This window comes from Thunnus maccoyii, chromosome 13 (genome assembly GCF_910596095.1).
Source record: "Thunnus maccoyii chromosome 13, fThuMac1.1, whole genome shotgun sequence".
Classification (NCBI taxonomy): domain Eukaryota; kingdom Metazoa; phylum Chordata; class Actinopteri; order Scombriformes; family Scombridae; genus Thunnus; species Thunnus maccoyii.
This window is the reverse complement of record NC_056545.1, coordinates 28,274,988-28,298,003: the sequence shown is the minus strand read 5'-3', so window position 1 is coordinate 28,298,003 and position 23,016 is coordinate 28,274,988. Positions and strand designations below refer to the sequence as shown.

The 23,016-nt window shown below is 42.0% G+C and overlaps 1 long non-coding RNA gene across 10 annotated transcripts in view; it reads right to left on the bottom strand.

Moving 5' to 3' along the window:
• The window catches only part of LOC121910312, a 61,951-nt gene that overhangs the window by 5,778 nt on the left and 33,157 nt on the right, over window positions 1-23,016 (bottom strand). For all 10 annotated transcript variants that reach the window (XR_006099640.1, XR_006099645.1, XR_006099641.1 and 7 more), the window contains one exon: window positions 9,157-9,220. This is a non-coding gene — a long non-coding RNA (uncharacterized LOC121910312). The remainder of the gene's footprint in view (window positions 1-9,156; window positions 9,221-23,016) is intronic.

Genomic DNA, 23,016 nt, shown 5'->3' with positions numbered 1-23,016 from the left:
GTTGGAGACAGCCAGACTTAAATGATCTTCATTGCAGCATCGAGATAGAAGCAGAAGCAGAGGCTCAGACAAACACACAAGCCTGCACTGCCTGCTCTGTGCTAACTAGCCTTTGTGCTGGAAAAGGAAAAGCCCCCCAGCCAAGCAGCCGGGCTCGCCTCTTTGTCCTAAAGAGCGTCGGCTGATCATCAGTCTACATTTTTCTCTTCTAGGATGGCTGGACCCGGACCCGTCTGTTGGACCGTCTGTCTGTTTGCACTGACTGATGGACGCAGCCACCTAGCAGCCTCAGCCTCTGCTTTCCACCACAGGGGCAAACCCCGATAGTGCTCGGTCAGATTTTTGATAAAAAAAAGAAAAAAAAAAAGAAACACAAGAGCTCTGAGGGTCTGCTCTGTAGCTGTTCAGCATCGCCGCAAATGCAGGTAAAATCCCACATAAAAGAAGCTTTTTTTTTTTTTACGAAAACCAGCATCAGAAGAGAGCAGGTTTGCCTCCAGCACAGGTACAGGTTTACAAGCTGCCTCCAAAACTTGTTCCCCCCTTCACTTTCCACCACTGACTGCAACACCCTCGACGCCAGACCCTACCACCTACCCGCCGAACTCTGCCGCCATAGCAGCAATGTTGGCAAGCGATAAGTTGTCAGTGTCAAAGGCAACAAGCTTCAGTCAGACATAAAACAGCTTCTACTGAGCTCAAAAAAAAAAAAAAAGCTTCAGGTACAGTTGGAACCAAAGAATCCAGACATTAATCTCTATGTAATATAAAATTAAGGTTGCATTAACAAAGTAACATTGGAAACATTCCCATATCATTTTTGCCCGTCATGTACCCAAACACACCGCTGACTGCCCCCACCCCCCTCCTCCCCGTCCCCCCCATCATCCCGCCACCCACCTCACGACTCCTCCCCCTCAGACTAAGAAAAAAAAAAAAAAGAAAAAAAAAAAAAAAAATCGGATAGATGTCTCTGACTGTCTCCTTCTCTCTGGGGAACGCCAGGCAAAGTGGAGGCTTCCGGAAATGAATGCTCCGCGCCACCCGACGTGTTGCCTCGCACGCTCACTCTTCTGTCTGCCACCGACTACGCCTTTTGTTATCCGCCTCTGAGCTGAGGATGAGGAAGAACAGAGGGAAAAAAGGGCAGCGGTAGAAGAAGGGAAAAAAGGGGTGAAAGAAAGAGGTGGAGGGGGGGTGGGGGGAGGAGAGGGGGGGGCGGGTGAAGCCGAGGTGTCCGCGGGAAGCTGCAGCCAGACGCAGGTCAGTGAGGTGGGACGCCTCCCCCCCCACCCCTCCATCCCCCCTCCCCCCACTGCCCCCCAACACAGAGTGTCGCTCCATCCCAGCGCTTGCATTGTCAGCTCCATCTCAGCATCTTAACCCCCCCCCACCCACCCCCACTCCCACCACCACCACCACCACCACTCTTCCTCCTCCTCCTTCTCCTCCCTGCTCCAGACACTGGGACACCAGCCATGTCGTGACACTGTCATCTACACCCTCTACTTTTATTTTTCCACCTCTCCCTCTTTCCTTTATCGTCACAGGTCCAAAGCAATGGGCTGCCATCACTGGAAAAAACAAAAAGCCAAAAATATTTGCTTCCTCCAGCTGCTGCTGCTGCCGCCGCCGCCGCATCCAGCTACCTTGCACTCCCTCACCCCTCCTCCCCCATTTGACCCTTCCAACCCCCAAGCCCTGCCTCTCCAGCATCTACTGCCCTCTACCACTATCTCCACACCCTCAACCCCCACCCATCCCCTCCCATCACACCAGGTCTGTACCTGTCTGCTTGTCTCGCTTGTCTGTTACTCCCTGTCTGCAGCTTCTTGCCCAAAGTGAGATACTGCAGCAGGAGTCTGCAGCGACAGCCCTCGCTCTTTCTCTCCCTCTCTCTCTCTCTCTCACACCCTCCATCCAGCCTTTGCTGGTGAACACGTTCCTCCCTGTGCTGATCAATTTCTTCTCTTTTCCAGCGGCATACAGACACACACACACACACACACAGACACACACACACACACATACTGCAGTGAACTGGTTGGCCGTGGAAGAGGGTGCACTGTTGGCGATCGGTCTTGTAACATGGACTGAAACATGAATGCAGCGAGCGCTCTCACATGCAAACACATACACAAACACTAATCAACAGACACAGCCTCTGATGCAAAACTGAGTGCAAACAGCAATCTGAGACAGCACACACAAACAAGGGATGTGCACACACAGACGGAACCGGCAGCACGGGCAACAGCAAACAACTAACACGTCCACCACAAGAAGACAGACACCCTACGCCGCTTGAATGGAGAAGCAAGACACAGGACGCTTAGTGCCACTACAGTTGCTCTGCTCAGCTAACACACACACACACAAACTGTCACACAGACGGTGATGTGGTCAGTGCAAGCATGAACACAAACAGTCACTGTCACAATATTGTGATCGAGAGCGAGCGGCGGCGTAAGGAACACGACCGCCTGAGACATACGGGAAAGCGATGCAAGATATTGTGTCGAAGAATTCCAAGATCACAGGACACCGGTCTTATATTTCCAGCTTGTCAAGCATTGCATTATTTAATCATGATTTGTATAGTTCAAAATTTGCATGATGTACAGTACATATGCAGAAAGTGTCCTCCTCTAAATCCACATGCAAACTGATACATGTCACACAGAAACACACTGAGGGCCTTTACGCAGAGAAACCATGTCATCATACTGTGGACTGCCAGCTGAATACTAATCTTACATATGTATACACACACATACAGCTATTTCAATTTCACTATGCATTTCAAACGTCACAATTTAATATCCCAACTGTTCAACGCCAAGATTTCCAGACGTCAAAGAGCTTGCAGGGGTTACAATACAGGGTAAGTTAAATATGTTCATTCCAAAGTTCATTTATTTTTCAGGAGTAAATTTTCTTTTCTTTGCAACCAAATGTTCTTCAGATGGACATCCCCAGCAGCAAAAATTTCCAGAGACTGTAAATGTGATGCATATTTTATATAAAGAACGCTATGATCTGAAGGGGAAGGCAGTAAAATAAAAATGAAAAAGAAGACATTTTTCTTCTTCTCCTTCTGTCTGAATGAGATCTGCCCTTGACAGCTTGTTCTAATCTCAGAACTTAATCACCTCCAACACCCTGGATAGATTAGGGTTATGACCCCGTGTGACATAGAGGGGGGCAGGGAGAGAGATCTGCAAATGTTATCATTGATTGATTATGCCCTTTAATTCAAATGGAAAACAGCAGCTTTTTTTTTAACTCTGCTGCAACACAGAAAAAAGGCTGAATTGGAAAATGTCACTTCATCAAAGACAGTGAATGCGTCGCTACCTTCCTGTCCTACAGAAACATTCAGACACAGGGCGAGCCGAGCGCCGAAGACATACAGAAGTAAATCCTGCGAGCCAATGTCAAAACCGTGGCCAGGTTGAAGTCTATGGGGGATGGTTGGTCTTCGCAGATTGGTTCGGTGATGGCGATGGTGACGCAGAGAGACGGGGGGTTGGGAGTTGCTGTATGCTAAAGCCAGCAGGGGCCAGCAGGCGGCCATATAGGTGATCAATCAGCTCCATTACAGCCGTGTCACTGCAGAGTCTGGAGCTGCCGCCGTATCCCGCCCATCACCCCTCCACGTACACACACACACACACACACACACACGAACATTGCTTGCTTCGTTTCTAGTCTAGACTGGAAATAGAACCCATTGGAGTGATGAAATTGGTCCACAAGAGCAAACATCCTACTATGGCAGAAATACAATACAATCTAGTCACTGTTACGTACCAATGACACATTTTCAGAGGAGCTGTGGCAATCGGGGCATGTAGGTATCTTATTAGACTGGGATTTGCCATCGATCAGAGAATACAGAACCAAGTTGTTGTGACAGAGTTGAAGTAGATTCTAATTCAAACGCTTTGAACTGTACCAAGACAGAGCTTTTCAAAGCACCCAAAATAGGACCGGCTTCATTGTGATTGGTAAGTAGCACGCACAATGAGCCAAGAGACATTATGCAGCAGTCACTTGCAATGACACTGTTTTTTTTTTTTTTTTTTTTTTTTTTTTTTACAATAAGCTCAAAATATCTTCAGACAGGCTGAAGATGCATATCTATGCCACAGATGCCAGGCAAGCATCAGACAGGTATCCAAACAATGGACTTATCTCAGTCAGTGAAAGCAGCACAGAATGGGAACATGGAGCAGCAGAAGTAGGAGGGGTGAAGGAGGAGAGTGGAGGATGCGGAGGAGTATGGAGGGGGGAGGGGGAGGGAAAGCAAGAGGCACGGAATATGTGATGCACAGCGCCTTGCCAGCCAGCCAGCCAGCCAGCCAACCAGCCAGCCAGCGGGACATTAATGACGATCATGTCTTGTCACACTAGCTGTCGGGCCAGTCAGCAGATCCTGCCCTTGTCCCTGTCCTTCTCCAATCAATGGCATTGATCTGTCCCAGGGGTCAAGGGGCAAGAGCGTATCAATAGGGGGAGAGTGGCTGATGCAGCAGGCGGAGAGGGGCTGACTCCAGACAGATCGATGACACCCCCCGTCTGCCATCGGTGTGTTATGATTATTCATTTGCCATTAACCCGACCACATTAAGGGAATATGTTTCCTTGGGAAGAAATAGTGCTCGAGGCTGCTGGCTTTTATAGGGAAGTGAGATTTTATGAGTTGGGGAGCTAAAGTACCAGTCTGGCCAGAACTGACAGTGTTCTGGTGTCAGGCGATTTGTTACTAAGGTCTCCACCCGTCTGTGACGTCAAGAACAGCAAACCAATCACTGCTCACGGAGTGGTTACCGACGCAAGCGGCAATTGGCTGATTTTACAAGTATTCTGTGCTGGAGTGTCACTCCCTGTGATAGATTTAAATGGCTCTTAAAAACTTGAGGAAGAGAAAGTATGACCCTCGTGTGCTGGGTCAATTCCTGTGTATATACTGCTTCCCAAACCTCTACACAAAAATGCAAAAAATGTAATCTGCTATGTGATCGTAATGGATATTCTGGATCTACTCCACTGAAAATTAAATAACTTCAGTTTGGGGACTGTGTGCTTTTGCTTTTCTAAGATTTATCTTCGACTGCACCTATAAAGAGCTCTGAAGCGGCAACATTTTCTATCTTTTCCAAGTTTTTCTCTTTTTAGCTCTACACACAATAGCAGACAATAAACTTTTTTGTCTCTAGAAGTAAAACACAGCAGTGAACTAATGCATATTGAACTAGACATAGATGAGGAAAAGATATTTGACATGATAAATTCAGGGCTTTGTGTTTTTAAGAAGAGTTTTATAGAAAAAAAGTAAGAAGTCTTGAAAAGAGACAGATACAACAAAACAACAACTGCTATCATTAAATGAAAAATATACACAATTCAGGTGTATGGTTCACAGCTTATGTTGTTTCTCATTTATACAATTTGGTGTAAAGGTGAAACTGAGTCACTGTTGAGCTCCCTGGCATTACAAGCACTTTCTGCTATACATAATTTGGATTGCAGCATACCAAATTCAATCAAGTGAATCTTTATTTTATTAATTCTTAAAGTCAGTCGAAGAACCTTGAGGCTCCTGGCCAACCGACTTCTCAAAGGGGCTCTTATAACCGTGGGGAATGAAGAAAAAAATCAGTGGCCTGAACCGCCCCTATCTAATCCCATAATTTATTTGTTCAACCATCCCATAAATGAAGGACCAGCTGGAACCAATGACTTTTAGCTGTGCTGCTGGGGCAGCTGGACAGGGGAGTGCTGAGGCAGCATAATTCTAAGCAGCGACGCTTTCCTCTTCACATCTGGAGGAACGATTGGGGTTCAGAGGTGAGGAAAGATGAGAAAATCGCACTTCTTAAAATAAACTCTAGCAAGGCACATCCTGACTCTACTCTCCTTCCAAACTCTCCTCCATTAAATTTGTGAGAGCTAAGGAAGAGGAAAGACTTCTTTTTAGCTAGCTGTAAAATAAAGTATATATTTCTCATCTCATTAAAGCAGCTACATTTGTTCCTGCCTAAACTAATTCTTCATTTCAATCCGACTAGCATGATATTCCCTCTGGGTCGCTTCGCACACCGTCCACTTTTAAGCAGTTACTTTGAATATTTTTCATGTGAGTCGGTCAGAACAGCAGGTGACATTCGGCTGAATGAGGAGGCGTGATCTTCCTGACAGTGGGGTTGCAAAATCGAAGATAAAGGGAGTTCTTGGGTTTCCAGGGATTTACCAGGATCATATTCCCTCACGGAAAACCTGTTTGATGACAATGACTCTGTTGGCAATGCGAGCCTGAGCAGGATCACCAGGCTTCGATGGAGGTGTAAGTATCACTCCAGATGTAATCACTGATGATCGAAAAAATAGCTGTTTCCACTTAATCGCATTCGATATCTGCAGTGATTCTTAAAACACTTAAGGGTTTCTAGTGTTTTCTACACGTCCAGGATGATTTAAAGCATTGAATATCTTTATAAACTTTAAAAACTCAAAGACTGGTCTGTCTGTTAAGCTACTCCCTTGCTGTATAGCCTTAGGACTGTGGCTTAAGTTTCTCATTATTATTGTAAAAAAATAGCCTTTCTTTGTTATTATTCAAAGTCTAATGTACACAATCTTTTAGCCAAAGGGAATCTTAAAAAAAAAAGGAGGTTAGAGGTTATTGTAAATGATTCCACATATGATTTGAAATTTCAAAGTACAACAACACATCTGGCTTAGTCTGAGACCGGTTCAGTGGGAGTTCTGAGCATCAAACAACACACACAAAAAAAAGATGCAATCTCAACCACTTAAAAGCAAAGAGCTAATTGGATAAAGGACATAGGTTGCAGAAAGATGGTCCACTCAGCCTTTGCCCTAAACACAGCAAAAGCAGTGTCATTCATCAAAACGAAAAAACACTGTCACGATGATAAAGAGCTACAGCAGAAATTACAACAACGCTCCCCACTCAAGCTGCGTTTCAAATCAAGTCGTCCTAAAGAGTAACAAACTGTGGTAAATCTTGAGCTGATCCGTTGGGCCATTTTTCTCCTGTGTGGCGCTTTGGAGTCATTTTACAAGCCGTGGCTGAGTGCCAGACAGAGATGAAGTCAGACGCATTCAGCCTAGTGGACAAGTCTACAGTAAACAGAGACTTCAGTGTCGCCGAGGCAAGCTTTAACCTGAAACTAGACCTCATATCACAAATGCTCATTGTATGGAACAGTGGAAAATATATCACAAGGCCCAGAGACAACATATAAACATTCAGCTTTTCCCATGGTGGGAAACCTGGAATATTACTAAGGTCTACTGAGGCAGCTTGGGGCAAACCACTTTAAATACTGTTAGGTATGATAATCAAACCTCTAAATCCCAGAGAAATTTATCTAACCTGAGTCAGCTGCTGAAAAATGTTCAAATGTAATATGCAAAAAGGGCAACGCTGTAAAACCACAGCCACTTTGAAGAATCTGTTAAACAGAGCAAGTCAGATTTATTATGATTATTATATTTCATATTTTGTGTTTATATAGAACCATCTGTGCATCTATATGTTTGGCACACAGCTCACGTGCGACTGATTCGGAGGACGCCACGGCCCCACACTGAGTAAACAGGCTGAGGTGTAATACCGGAGCACAAAGATGGAGCAACAGTTCCAAAAGCGAAGCCATTATTCTGTGAAATAGGTTCCACTACACAATTACACCTTAGTGAGAAAAATGTCAATTCCAAACATGACCATAAATAAAGCATAGTTAGAACATTTTAACACTCCCTTTTTTTACATACTGAATTTCACAGTTCTAGTTACAACCGCAGCATGACAAAGTCTTTGTAGATTGAAATGCTACTCTGTTGGTTCGACAATTCAACATTTCATTTGGCCTTTTCGCTCGCATAAAACTACACTTATTCCTAACATTTGTCAATATGCCGGACTTGGTGAACTCAGAGAGCGTTAGAGGGAAAACAGTAGACGGCTCATTTGTTTGTTCTGTGTGTTTTGCAGTTAAAGGGACATCATTATGCAATCGATGCAATGCGGTTACTCCGACTAACCGCTATGCATTATATCTAAAAATAAAGCACTCGTCAAGCTAAAGCTAATTGAACATTTTGAGTCGCAGCAGGCAGACTGACCATGGCTAAAGGTCAGCTATGAAATGAGAAGACCATTAACACTGCGGAGAGGTATTTATACAATGCAATGCTATTGAAAAATATTGTATGTGCTGTGACTTTAAGCAGAGCAATTTTCAGTACAGACTGATGTCATACGTGTACTCCAAGGAAAGCTAGAAGGTTGTACAGTTAACTCCCAGGGTGTAATTCTAAACCATACAACCTACTACCTCAACCCGGATGCACACATTTTCAACTAAGATTCTTCTTCTCTATATATTGAATAAAACATATATATGTTTTTATCTAACCTGGCTGAAATTGCTTCATCTCAATCATTATATTTCAGGTTTATGTTAGCATACGGCTTTGTAACTAACAGAAATGTTGTGCAGTGCTAGACGTAAGAGCAACATTTTTTTTTTTTTTTTTAAATATGTAGTGCTATGGGATTATTATATGTATTATATTTATACATATCACCTATACGACCTAGCTTATTAAAGCAAAAAGAAAAACAAGGTTAAAGGACGACGTTCACACCACAATGACAAAGACCCACAGAGGCGAGCTTGTGCTGTCAGATTTGCCACAAGATCGGATCTACGGGTTTGTGCCAAATGGTTATGGCCAAAGTATCAAAATAATTAAATGAAAGGACTAAAAATGTAGCATAAAATCTGAGCACAGTACTCTCTGATAATGGGACAAACAAACTATAAAAGTGACCGTGAAGTTTCTCAGGTTATGTCATTTATAGAGAGATGCCAATCAAAAATTGGACGTGGCCTCGAAACTTCTTGCCTCGTGTACTGAACATCAGATGACAGTGTGGCCGCTCGTCAGCGTTCATTTAGAGCATGACGGTGACAGTGAATCGAAAACTCTGCAGCAAAAGGACTGTTTGAGTTCAACTCAGCTGGCATTTAAGTGAAACTGCAGCAAGAGCCTTTGTTCAGATTCACCCCGAAAATGAAAGTTCATGAAACAGATGGTGAGAGAATTGTGTTAACTTACCCTTCATGGATGTGTCTTACACAAGGGGGTTTTGCTGGCCGTGGTCAATTCTTAGTTCGCCTCTCTAAAAACAGGAAAAAGAGAGTTGTTTTTAAATACCACACAAAGGTATGTATCTGCTATTTTTCAAGGCCTATTACTGAATAGTTTTAACACTGAACACAGCTACAGTGCTTTATGAAATACTGGCAGCAGCATCAGTAAAGTGCGTGAGAAACCGGTGATGGTGAGAAAGGAAAAAGAGGACTATTACATTACAGAACATGAAGGTAACTGCCCTGACAACATCGGATCCACATGGGGAAAAAAAAACAACAACATTTGAACACAAATTACTGTACGTTCTTAAGTTGCTGTGCCTCAGTTTAGGAGCGTCACATGCCTCAGCAGTTCCCAGATATGAAATTAAGTCCATAATAATAACAATCATAACTCTGTTGTGGACTGCTATCCCCAAACTAGCCCACAGAATTGCCATAGCAGTCCTCTTCCTGGCCGGCAGCAATGTGGCTGTGGTGAGAGGTTAGCTCAACTTAGCCAAGACCGCAGATAGCAGAGAGCAGAGACTGAGAGGGATGCCAGTGTAATCAAGCATGCCACGGTCAGCTACCATTAACTGTGCCAGTGCCAGAGAGCCACAAACAGCGGAATATTCCTACGGCCGCAGTGCGACAAAGGAAAAGTCTGAAGTGAGAAGAGAGTGAAAATGCCACTTACCCAGATTTCTACTATCCTGTCTGACTTATCATCTCTATTTTTCTCTATCTGCACTTTCTACCTGGATGTAAGCAATGAGCAGTGAGCGTTAAAACCGTTTTTTGTTTTTTTTTTTTTTGGTAATGAGAGGAATGATGAAAAGACGGAGGGGCACTTCTAAACTGAGCTCACTGAAAACACGGGTTCAATTCAGCGATGCGCCATTTTCTCCGAAACAAACAAGAACAAGAGAGGAAAAAAAAAACTGGATAAAAACGGTTTGCTGGCATCATTATTCAAAGTTTCCCCCTTTTCTCCCTCTGTGTGTCTTTCTCTCTCTCTCTCTGTCTCTCTCTCTTGCCTGGCACCATTACAAAACCTTGGCTGGAAAGATCACATGATTTCCTACCAGAAAGCCACAGCATTCCCAGTAAGTATTCTGCTGACATTGTGAAGACATCTTTTGTCTAAATCAAAACGTTAGCCCGGCCTGCTCCCTCCCAAAATCTAGAACCTTCTAGAGGGAAGGGGGGGGGCAGTGCAAAGGGTGGTGTTAGGAGTCATGGCAACCTCTACCTGGCAGGCTGCCCAGCACCCCGAGGTGGGGAGAAGTAGGGGCTAATGTGGTGTTGAGCAGGAATGCTTAGTGCCTTCCAAAGTCAACTCTATGGGCGTGCTGGTTGCTTAAGATTTCAGCTCAGATGCCAGAATTTTTTTGACAGGGTAAATACAAAAGACTGGATGCACAACAAACTAATGACACACTCATACTGTACCTCCTGATTCAAATATTTGGTGCTGGCTGAAATAAAGCCGACAAGCTTCTGTTTTAAAACATGGTTCATCTAAACCATGTGAGCTCTTTTAACAAACAAAACCACAATATGTCAAATAAGTTGATGAATTAATGCGGCTTTGTTGGAGAGAACAAAAAAATTGGGGTTCTAAAAGATAGAAGGAACTTCATGTGATTGTATACGCAATAATTCACTTTCATACACTACATTTAAATTCCTGTTGAATTCCTGTTTTTTAAAAATATGGCAGGGAGATCTTTTTCAAGTAGACAAGCTCTACGAAAATATTTGAATCTCTCATGCATCGACAGCAGACGAGCCTGTTTTCCCTGTGTTGTGCACTTCTGCAGTTTAGCCAGAACAGTAGCCAAACACAATCGGGTGGTTTATTACAATAACACAAGCGTATGTCATGGACCTGTGACTCACTGAAGAGCAAGGTATCCGCCAGAGAAAAGATTAAAGCTCTGCCTCGAGAGCCTCTCATATGCCGGCTCCCTCACTCAATTTAACACAAAACTGTTGAACATCTGCTGTACTTGCTCAACTCTGTTCGTGATTAAATAACAAAATGTTCAGTTTGTGATTGGAGCAGGAGAACTATGGTAAGGACTGTTTGATATTTGTGTTACTCTGATTTTTTTTTTCTTCTCACAGTGTGTGTGTGTGGAAATATTTGTTGCTGATTTTTTGTTTCCACATATAATAATAGTATAAATGGATATATCACTTCCGATGTCAAACGAGCTGAATGCACAACAAACACCCAAAGGGACAGAAGATTATATTATATTGTGAGCAAATAGCATGCAGTGGCAAAATGTGTGAGTATGTGCAGTTCCATTTATTATACTGTGTAGCATTTATTTAAAATGATTTGAATTTTGTAAGGACCTGACTTAAAGTAAGGTAAGACTATTCAAAACAAATCATTGTGTATGTACTGGTTCATTTAAAAAAGCAGAGAGAGAAAATTATAATGGTTAGACAATATAATATATATATACAATCCAGAGCATAAACCAAAGAATATTCAACCAAAAGCCATTGTGGCCAGTCTGTCTTACAGCCAGTGTTTGGCGACCACAGACTGGTGTGGTGGCCAGTACAAGCAGAGTAACATCTCTTTTTTTCAAGGCGCTGCAAAGACCGTGGCAACCAGCATTACTACATGTTAGTAGATGTTTCTTTCATGCCATGCACAACACGGTTAGCACGAAGGTCGGAAGGCAGGTGCAACAAGTTTGGAGTTGAAAGCGAATCATCAAAATACCGAGATATGATTGGGTCTTCGATGTCACTCATTTGATGATTTGGTGATTGGTCATTTTCATTATCAATTAATCTGTCGCTTATGTTTTTGATTAATCGATTAATCAGCTGTAAAATGTTAGAATGTATTGAAAAATGTCATCAATTGTCTTGTTTTGTTTGAGCAACTGTAAACCTGAAATATATTTAGTTTGCAATGATATAAAACAGAAATAAACCAGAGAATGATTTGGCATTTCAGCTTAAAAAATGACTGAAAACTATTAATCTATATTCAAAATAGTTGCCAATTCATTTTCTGGCGATCGACTAATCGATTGATTGACTAATTGTTTGAGCTCTCAGACATTCTCCAACCAGTAGACACATTTAGATCGACATCAAAGATACAAGCGTAATGTGGTTTTAATGCCAGTAAAGCAGTCTGCACTGAGCTGAGGAGAGCTGGAGATTAATGGGTGTTTCCTCCCATTATCTGTCATCAACAACAGCTTGTAACAAAGCTTTAACCTTCACTTGATTAAATCCGTACAGCCATCTGAAGGTAGAAGGACAGACATGTGTGTTACACCTGCTGCCTCTGACTTGAAAAGTGTTGTGCCAAAGCACGGTGCCATCACACTGGAGGATCCATTGTGGTTGATTAAATCATACTCAGCCAACATCTTGCTGCTGCAAAACAAGCAAACAAACTTCTTCTTTGCACATCAAACTGCAAACTGCTTACACATATTATAGTTGTGATTTGTATTTCTGTTTATTGCAAATCAGCAGGTGTAGGAAATGGTGACATCCTGGGGCCACATTGCCACTCTGCACCACTCAAACAACAGAATGATTTTTAAATAGGACAGAGCTCCATACTCTCCAATGATGAGCCATTTTCTCTTATACTCCATGACATCTGTTTATCAAATATATGAAACAAGTGCTACAATTGGCTGAGAAGAGTGTGAGCGCACTTAGCTACACCCTTATTGTCCACACACACACACACACACACACACACACACACACACACACACACACACACACACACACACACACACACACACACAACTGCACTTTTTGCGAGTCATTGCGATTTCATAGTTAAAATAGAGCCTTTAACATCTCAACAACATGGCCATGCAGCCCTCTGAGGTCCTCATCTGCTCCAGCCAACATTAAACAGACTCAGCTAAAACAGTTCCAAAACATTCCCCCACTGAGGGGGTCATTTCATATCCCGAAAGGCAGGAGGCCGGGGTCAAAGTTCAAATGAGAATGGGGGGCTGGGTGTAGAGGACTTCCCTTGGGGATGGGATATACCATTACGAACCAGACAGGGGTGAAAAAAATCAGACAGACTTCTCAACCTGGTAATACATGTGATAAATGTGATAAATTGAAGTCAGTGGGCGAGGGAGAAATAGAGGTGGACACAAAAAACCACATCATATAAGCCTGCGTTGGTTTTAAAAATGCCCTGTTTATATACTGTGACAGCAACATACATCTGTGTAACTATAGAAACATTACATCATTCATCGACAAAAACAACAAATTAGGTGACATCCGTCCTTATGAGGAAAAACACCAGAAATACTGGATGTGAAAGAAAAAACGATGCACAATAGTCCTTCAAAAGCAATGAAGGAGAATAAATGCTATATTAATCAGGATTTGTTCATTTGACAATTGGCATTTTTAAAAGTCGAACACATTTTGTTATCTTTACCAAAACCCCTGCATACTGACAGCCAAAACTCTGACGGAAGATAATTTGTGCTATTTTATTCTCCACAGGCTCACCAGAGACAGGGTGTTATTTTTGGCTCACAGCTCTTATCTCCATTAATTTAATGTTGCCTCAAGCCGTGACAGAAAAACAGTCAACAGGTTAATCCAGACAGAAGTTTATACAGTTTGGTCTAATGAGAGACATACCCATCCGCCCATTCTGTAGCTCCGAGTATGTGACTTGACTTGCCAACCATAGAATAACACATAATAAAAAAAGCCCAAACGCTGAAATTTGACATTCAGCACAGAATATTTTGGATAACTCTGTTTCCTGAGTTGTTCTGCATATTGGACAAAAACAACAGACAATGATTGGCAATGAGAGAGAGCCGAGGCTGCGCACAGGATTTACTCCCCTCTGGAGAGGCCTCGCCTCGCTGTGCCCTGGTCTGGCCCCTCTGTCTTAAATGTTCGAGCCACAGGGTTTCACCGAGAAGAAAATATCACTTAAACGTTAGAACAGTATGATTTGTCAACGTGAACAGGTGAGTGCAAAAACTAGAAACAAGGGAGTCAAGACAGAGATAAATTCTGGAGCTGTAATTTTAACATTAATTCACTTGTAAATCCTGTGATATACACAGAGCATCTACGCGCAATAAAATACTACTTGATCGGGTGCAAAAAGCCAAAAATAAAATTCTAAGTCAAGAGAGCAGCTCCAGGTTCTCTCTTGAGTATTTCACAAAATCAAGGCAACCCTTCTTTGTATTCTAGCTTTCAAAGAGAGGCGTTCACAAAACATTCACAAACTCTTTAGCATGACAGAAATAATCTTTTGTGACTGCTAACCTAGAGAGTAATGCTGCTTTGAAAGCTAGCAGAGCTTTTTTGCCGTTCAGCCAGCCGGGGCCGATGACTTTGCCTGACCCACCTGTCTGTTGATCCTGCTGCCTAGCACCAGACTAAACACTGAGATTTTCACAAGGGCTTATTGGCTGCAGCTGACTGACCAACAGCCAATCAGCGCGCAGGGAAGGATGGATGGAGGGCGAGAATCAGACTGTGAGAGTAGAAAGAAGAGGAAGAGGCTGTGCAGAGACAACCAAACCTCATACAAAAAAACTCCAAATAAGAAAGCACGCCAAGAAAAACGAAAAAAAAAAAAAAAAGGCACCAACCAGACACGACAGATTCTTCTGTCAATATTTTTCACATTATTTTCTATCACTGAACACAAAGGGTGTCTTTTGTGGTAAATATATAGAAACGCTTCATCTTAATTTAAAGTCACTTGGCGATAGAGATATAAGAGATTTTTGCTGGGGTATCAAATGTTGATGCATAACAATAACAAACTAAAAGGGCATCTGTTTCTGAATGGCACTGAATTGATTACCTGGCTTCAGACGAGGCTGCTATCAGACCATGCTTTTACCGTCGCCAAAAAGGGATCAATACCTAATGAATTCCAAACGGCGGATTTTCAGAAACATAAATGTATCCTACACATGAGTGCATAAAGTAACCTCTACAGATCGATGAATATGACATTACGCACAGCCAGAGGAATGCATCTTCTTAATTGACCTGAGCATTTCAAATTAATTCAAACGACAATTAAAATGGATTGGACTGTGTGGCACCTTCGTCTTGGAATCTTGGAGAGCTTTTTATTGTGTGTTCGGCTCACCTCGTGACCCGGCCTTGTGTTTTAATTACCGCTGTCCCCTATCAGCCGGCTCAGGCAATACGACAAACACAATAGAGAAATGAAAAGCTTAGTTTAGCATTTACATCGTGATGGAATTGGCGCTATAAAGAGATAAAGGTTAACGTTGTCATCAGATGTAATTAAAAAGTAGGCAATTGCTGTGCAGAAATGTTAGGGAAGTAAAAAATGCTGCAGAAACCAGATGAATCTCAGTCAACGTTCGGTTACAGCTGTTCATGTGTTGTATTTTCATGGCTATTATTAATATAAAAAAAAAATCCAGATGAGTTTTAAAAATACTGATGCCAGGACCGTCCCCATTATGCTTCTTAGAGGTAGACAGAAGTTCTTTTAAGGTGCTTTAATGTTATAATTTGCAATGTTAACACCTAACTAAATATAAAATACAATTCAAACAAACATAACAGCTTTATGATATGTATGATCATTATAAACTCATTAGAAGTTATGTGCATGGTTTTGCTGTTATACACGTGGTCTGCAATTATAAAAGATGCTTGTGGAGAGAAGTGACAAACGCTCTGACATTATCGTGACTGAGAAAAGGTAAAACATCATTTAATCTGGAGGCTGATACAGAGCTCTGTTTTATGGCTACTACTTAGATAAATAATGATAATAATAATAATAAAGCAGAGGAGGATAAAACAGCACATTAGTAGCAGGTGAGCTGAAAACTCAAGGGGCTCATAAACAGAAACTCAACAGTGAGAGCACACAAAAGGTTATTCTAAAAAGGTGTACACAAGCGTCCTCTCAACCACCTCGAGTATTCCTCAAAAAAGCTTCAAAAAGAGTCCTCCATTTTGAATCTGGTAAATCCCTAAAGGTTATCTGAGGAGTCTGCACTCATCAGTACAGTGTTCCAGTTATATCAGTAGTGTTGCCAAAATACAACACTGACAGTTTTCTGCTTCTTTCTGCCATGTTAGATCTTAGTGACAGGTGTGTGCATATCAAAGACATGACTCAGAAGACTATATGGCAGAAATAGTTTTCCACAGGCTATCTCCAGAGGAGCGGAGCGTAATCTACTACATTAAGGGTGACTTCTCATTTAGGAAGGCAGAGGAGGCAGTTATCATAATGATACCTTTTCTCCGCGTGTCCTTACCAAGTGCTTTCCCAAAGATAATCCCTCTGAACAACCCCTCATTATCAAAGCAATCACCTGACAATAGGGGGAGAGAAAAAAAAAAAAACTGGGAATTACATGAATTAGTGTAGGACTATGGAAAAATGATTGCAGATTCACAACTTTAATTAGGCTCTTGCAAAACAATCAGACGTACCAGTCAATAAGCTAAAACTCATAAGCAAGAGGAGATGAATTAATATTTGATGATTTTTAAATGGCTATTTGAGCTCAGATGCCTTTCGCTCACAGTTGGGTACTTGATGGTGGAAAGTCTCCACAGCTCTTATTGAGGCTAATAAAGCAGGTGACTTGCAGGTAAATCAGCAGGTGAATCGGCACTGCCTTCCAACGAAAACGACCATTAGCTTGTAATTGACTTCCTAAGCACCGTCTGAGTGGGTCGGGAAACATGCTCTGAATTCTTAAGACGTGCCCAGCGCACCATGCAGATTTCAGCGAGGTCAAACAACAACATAAAACTTTTCAAGGAGCCCAAACCTAGTCAGGGTTGTCAGATGTGATAAAAAATCCTATAAGGAACATTGCGATCCATTCGTTTTGCTGTCAGGAATACTTCCAAAATGAGTAACTCATACAAGTGGAATAGTTGTATTTATTAGCAATTATTTAGGCAGTTCTTCAACCTAACTACACGCATGTGTAGAGACAGGGGCCACTGAGGAAATTACTTCTGTCATTTTGAGCTATCAGAAAGACATCAGACTGCCCTTATTTTGTTTTATTACGTTTTTACACGCAGAAGTCATGGTATTCAAGAAGACCAGCTACCACCGCAGAAATGTTATAGACAAGATTTCATCCAGAACTTTTCCAAAGTGGAAATCAAAGCCTGAACTGTCAGTGTTGTGCCAACCTAGCTGTCCAGAACAAGCACCTTCACAGCGTGTTACTGATGGTGATGTTTAACCTCCCTACAAATATTAAGTTTAGTTATATTTTATGTGCCGAGCTTCTAATGAAAACGGGTCTGAATTAAAGGACAGCTCAATTGGATTTCATAAACAACTCCCTTAATTTTCACAGCACAGAAATGTGGAATTCTTTCCTAATTTGTGAAGTCATGCCTGAAGACGAGTAACATACAAATATTTTATGAGCTCAGATCACAAGTCATGTTTGAGCCTGAATCACTATGAAAAAAAAAAACAAGTTTTCTCTGGTTGACTCTGATGCTCTGCTTTAATGCTTTGATTCATCTTTAAAAGGAGAATGTAATTGGTCACTCGGAAAACATGGCTACGATATTACATGAAAGAAAATGGCAAGCCAGATTGTAACTGGGCAAGTACAACACAGACAAAAGATGTGCCGCAAACATCAGTGGAACCGACAACTGTGCAACACGGTATTATCTAGTGGATTTATTCTGCTAGGCCTCTATGATCTCCAGCATACACCCGGATCCACACATGTAGACCTGCAGTATGCTGTATGATACTTCTAGATGTGTATGACAGATCAGGGCTTACAGTAAGATATCACATGCAGCTGGTGAAGAGAATAAAGCGCAAAGTTCATGTCCATCCATTTGTAATTAAACCATTTGTCTTTAATTATCATTTCTCTAGCCAGCTTGTACAAAAGCGTGAAATATCCTCACATGGCCTGGGATGTGTGTGTGTGTGTGTGTGTGTGTATGAGGTGGTGGAGGGATCTGCAGAGATGCTCCAGTTGAAAACATGTGGCTCCTCTCACCCCAAAGCCATGTAGTCCTACAGAGCACATGTCAGTCTGCCGTGATTGCAGGCAGAGCAAACGGGATGGGACAGAGCAGGGGGTTATAAGGCAGCCTGGTGTTTCCACTGGGGTCTCCCCTGCTGGGCTACATGGTCCCAGCTCCCTTTGTCTGCTGTTAACCCGTTAAATCCCGCGGAAGAGCCTATTCAGAAATGTGTCACACACCCCGGGGGTGCATTTTGTGTGGAATAATGATCTTAAAGGGGTTACACAGCATTGCCACTGATTCCAAATCCCCCTCACACACCCCCCTCACCCCCACCCCCGGCACACATTCATTTGTTTCCTGGGGTGTTTGCAGTTTCAATTATTGTCAACTCTTGTCTTAAGTTCTTGCAAACACCTTCAAACGATGTTCGTTAAGAGGATGCCCCAGCATCACAGTCGCTGTTCAAACGGCTCGTTGAGTCATTCTTCACGGATGTGGTTGGAAATGATTTTGACTTTTGCATTTTATACAAGGATATTACACCTTATTATCCTCCGGATACACACCGGTGTGCTGTATTTCAACAATATAGACCAGGAACTGCGCTGTTGTGTCGAGCATACTTTGCAGCTGACTACATCCCAACTGTGTGTGTATTTATGTTATAGACAGAGATAGAGAGCACACACGCGGGAAATGTTGTGGGTTCACTGAGAGAAAGTGTAATTATACTGCAGTAATGCCCTGCATGATTAATGATGTGGGCCTCTGGAACCAAACCATCGGGCCAATGGCAAATTACCACTATAAAAATAAACCATGATGTGAACAGGTCAGTGAGGCCAGAGCACAAAATGTCTCTTAGTGTGTATTTATATACAGTGTATGAGCGAACGGGGAATGAGCTCTAGTAACCCAATTAGTGTTCGTCCACTGTCAGAGACCGGCTCCATCTACATCAATGTTATGCAGCTCTGCAGTGGTACAAAAAAGAGTTTTGTTTGCGTTCTTGCATTCATATATGAGAGATTTATGAGAGCCTGAGAAGAGCTCACGCATAGACAATTAGAAGGGGAAAAAAAAGACAAAAGTTGGAGCATCCTATCTCTTTGAGTGCAGTGCTTAGCTAGCTAGTCTGAGTAACGCCATTAGAGCTGAGAGAGAAAGCAAACGAGAGACAGGAAAAAAAAAAAAAAAGAAACAATGATGTCATCTAAATGCTTGTTGACATTTTACCATCATCACTGCTCTGGTAGGGAATGTGGTGCAAATTAATATCAAATGTACAACTGTCTGACCTAATCTTTATGGTGCAAATTATTTCCAGAAATAAGACAGCTTTGGCTAAATCTTAAGTGCACAATATACCTACGACTAAACTGCTCAACGCTAAATTCCCGAAGGGTCTCTCGAGCGCTGCAGAGTCAAGTTCACATTTCTTGTCAAACACTGACTACACTGCTCTGCACATAACCACATTTGATTAGTCCTCACAGCCCCCTCCAACCAACCCTAACACACACACACACGCCCTTCTCGGATGGAGAGCACTTGACTCGTACCCAAACTGAACTCTTATGCACTCTACTTCTATGAAAGATAATGCCTTTTTGTAGCCAAACTGGAATGAAGTATTTCATTGAGAGCATGGCACTCAAAGTGGCAGCAGTAAGGGATTCTTGTGGTTGTGAATAAACTATTGGAGACGCCTGAGCTGTTGTCAAAAACATGACAACTGTGCAATTATTTGCCAGTGCACAAATATATCTGGCAAATTTATTTTCCACTCACTCGCTGCCAGAATGAAACCAGGAAGAATAATCTAAAAAAACAAAACAAAACAACAACAACAACAAAAAAACAGCAGAAATGAACATTTTAAAATTATTTTTAAAATGTGTAACAGATCATAGAGTGAGTGAAAAATAACTGGATAATATGGCCAGTAACTAAACACACACAGAATCAGACACGCACATCCTCAAATTATTAAAGGTGAGGATGCTGCATGACGCATGCATATTAGCAACTTCTAAAAAGAGAATACCAAATTCTACCAGAATATGAATTATACTGAGCCTCTTTGTTTGTCTTTTGCTGAAATCTGCACTCAGATCACAGAGGGGAATCCTTGAGTGGTGAATGAAGAGCTACCTGTCTGGACTTCATGCTACACTGATCATTATCCCACTTATGACAGTGATTTTTGTTTTTGTTTTTCATAATTCATTTGTATGGTTTGAAACGGTGTTTCACACTTGTCAGCACACCTTTAAGTGGCGTCTTCATAAATTCCAACACGCTAAATCAAATGAGCAAAACACAATGTTTCATTGTAAGTAATCCATCTAACTTTATTACACGTTCAACCATATAATTAATGACCCATTAAATGCAAGGCCTGTGGTTTCTTATGAGTATGAATTTGAAGTGTGCATGCATCTTAGCATCAATCAGATGAAAGCCTGACAAACGGCCCCATTCTTTTTTAAAAACAATAAATCAAAGCGTGCACATGGCCGTCTCTCTGAGACAGAGATAATCAAAAGCAGAGAGAGAGAGATGGCCAAACATCATGTCTAATGTCCCAACAAACTGAGGATCAACTGTTTCCAATTAGGATTACAAAGACACATGCAAAAAATAGAATGAACCCATCCACCCTTTCTCCCTTTGCACACACTCAAAAAAAAAAAAAAAAAATACAAGACATGTTTGCTGTTCTTCAAAAAAAAAAAAAAAATCTAAATTCAAATACTAAATCTCTTTGTGTGTCTCCGTTTATCCCATTTTTCTCCCTTAAACAGGATTTGAGAAAATGCTCGCACTTGCACAAAGCGTTGTGCACCGTTGTCCATGTTAGTTTTCATTTCTCACTTCTTTCATTGCTGTTTAATCCAGTCACATCAACTCCCTGAGCAGGTGAAGTCAGCCAAAGACTTTCCCACGGTCTGAGAGCAAATCCAACGCCCCGAGCCCTTCCTGAGGGCCGGCCATCTGTCCGTTCTGTTTGGAGTGTGTTAGGGGCTAAAGCGTCAGCTGCATGACCAAATTCAACGTTCCAACACACCCCTCCTTCATGAAGAAAAGCCCAAAGCATCCATTCAACTCAACACACACACAGCTTGTGCCCAAACACAAACAAATCAACAAACAAACAGACAGATGTGACTCCTCACATTCGACATATTTGCAATCCAAATCCTCCCATACATTCTCTGTTATTGTAACAGTTATACGCAGTTTGCCAAGACTGATGTTAAACCTGACATTTTTAATTAATTAAAAATGATAAATGATAAAGAATAAATCCCTGTGAAAAAGTAAACATTTTTAAGCTTAAAAGCTGAACGTTGCTGGTTTGAGGAGAATCCTCATTAAAATCATATCTCTGCCTCTCAAAAAAGGAGTTCACCACATAAACCTTGACCTTTGCTCCCTCCGAGGATAAATCATCTGTGCCACTGACTTCCACGGGACAATACAATTTCTGCACAAAAGCAGCTCAAACCGTAGACCCAGCAAATTTGAGAACATCACTGCGCCTTGCAGTAAAAACATCTTACTTTGAATTAGGATTTGCTACGATCATGTGACGCATTTCTTTCTTTCTGAAGCACATGCTGCCACCCCCATCTCAAAGCGTTCCCCCTACTCTTTTCTCCCTCCTCAAACTGACGTGCTATCATTTTATTTCCCCTCTCAAAGAGCGACTCTGCCGCTGGTGGATATGGTCCTCGCCCCGGCCTGACGCATTTTTAAAATGCGTGACATTGCCTCTGTGGGAGCATGAGAACGGAGCTTCCTCAATAGTAGGGTCCCCATACCCGGCCCGTAACCATGGAAGCAGATGCCTGCCCTCCCGGCCCTCCTTACCTCCTGTCGATCGCGGGCTGTGAGCTGCTTCGGCAGTGAAAAGAGGCTATGCCTGCCTTTCTCCTCGCTCTGACCGAACTTGCCCCACTTCTCAAAAGGAACCATTGAACAGGTCACTGGTCTAGACTTGTTTGCACGGTCCAGGGAGCAGCCTTGATGTAACCCTTGCTCTCCTCTCTCTCTCTTTCTCTCTCTGCCTGCCACACCAGCCGCCCAGCGACTGCAGACTGTGGAGGGGTGGCGGGGGGGACATTGGAGACGTGGATTTGAAAAGGAGCCCGTCCGATTTTGCCATTGTGCCTTTTCATTCATCGATCGAATGAATATCGAACCTTCTGTCCCTGCGTGTGTGAAACGGATAGCTTAGCAAGCATTTTTTCCCCTCTCTCTTCTCAGGTCTGTGTTGTGGGCCCAGAGCTGTGATTTCTTTTCTCAGTAGTTGTAAGAATGTCATTTTTGTTTTTTAAATTTTTTTTTTTTTCTCTTTAATAATTCTTGTTATTTTAATTTTGATGTGGCCTGTTATTTTTTTTATATGTGATTGACGGAGGAATAAGGTCTGCTGGCTTTCATCATTCTTCACTGGTCACTGAATAATCTGATGAGTTTCATTTTTTTTAATACAAATTTTTATTTACAGATTAAACAAATTTCTACATGTGTGCAATTAACTCAAATCATGTGATAGTGACGTTTTTTTGAGTGTCATAATAAATCAAGAAATAAGCAACTGACATTGAGTGCAATCAGAGGTCTGAAGCTATTATATGCTCAATTTTTATGTATTTTCTACACTCAAATAAATCAAAACCTCTTTTTATTAAATATTTGAATCTTGTGGATAGAAAAACAGACAAAATACATAAATCTTTAAACTGAAGCTTGATTTCTAAAAGCTGCTGAGGTTGAAAATTCTGAAGTACTTTGTTATTTT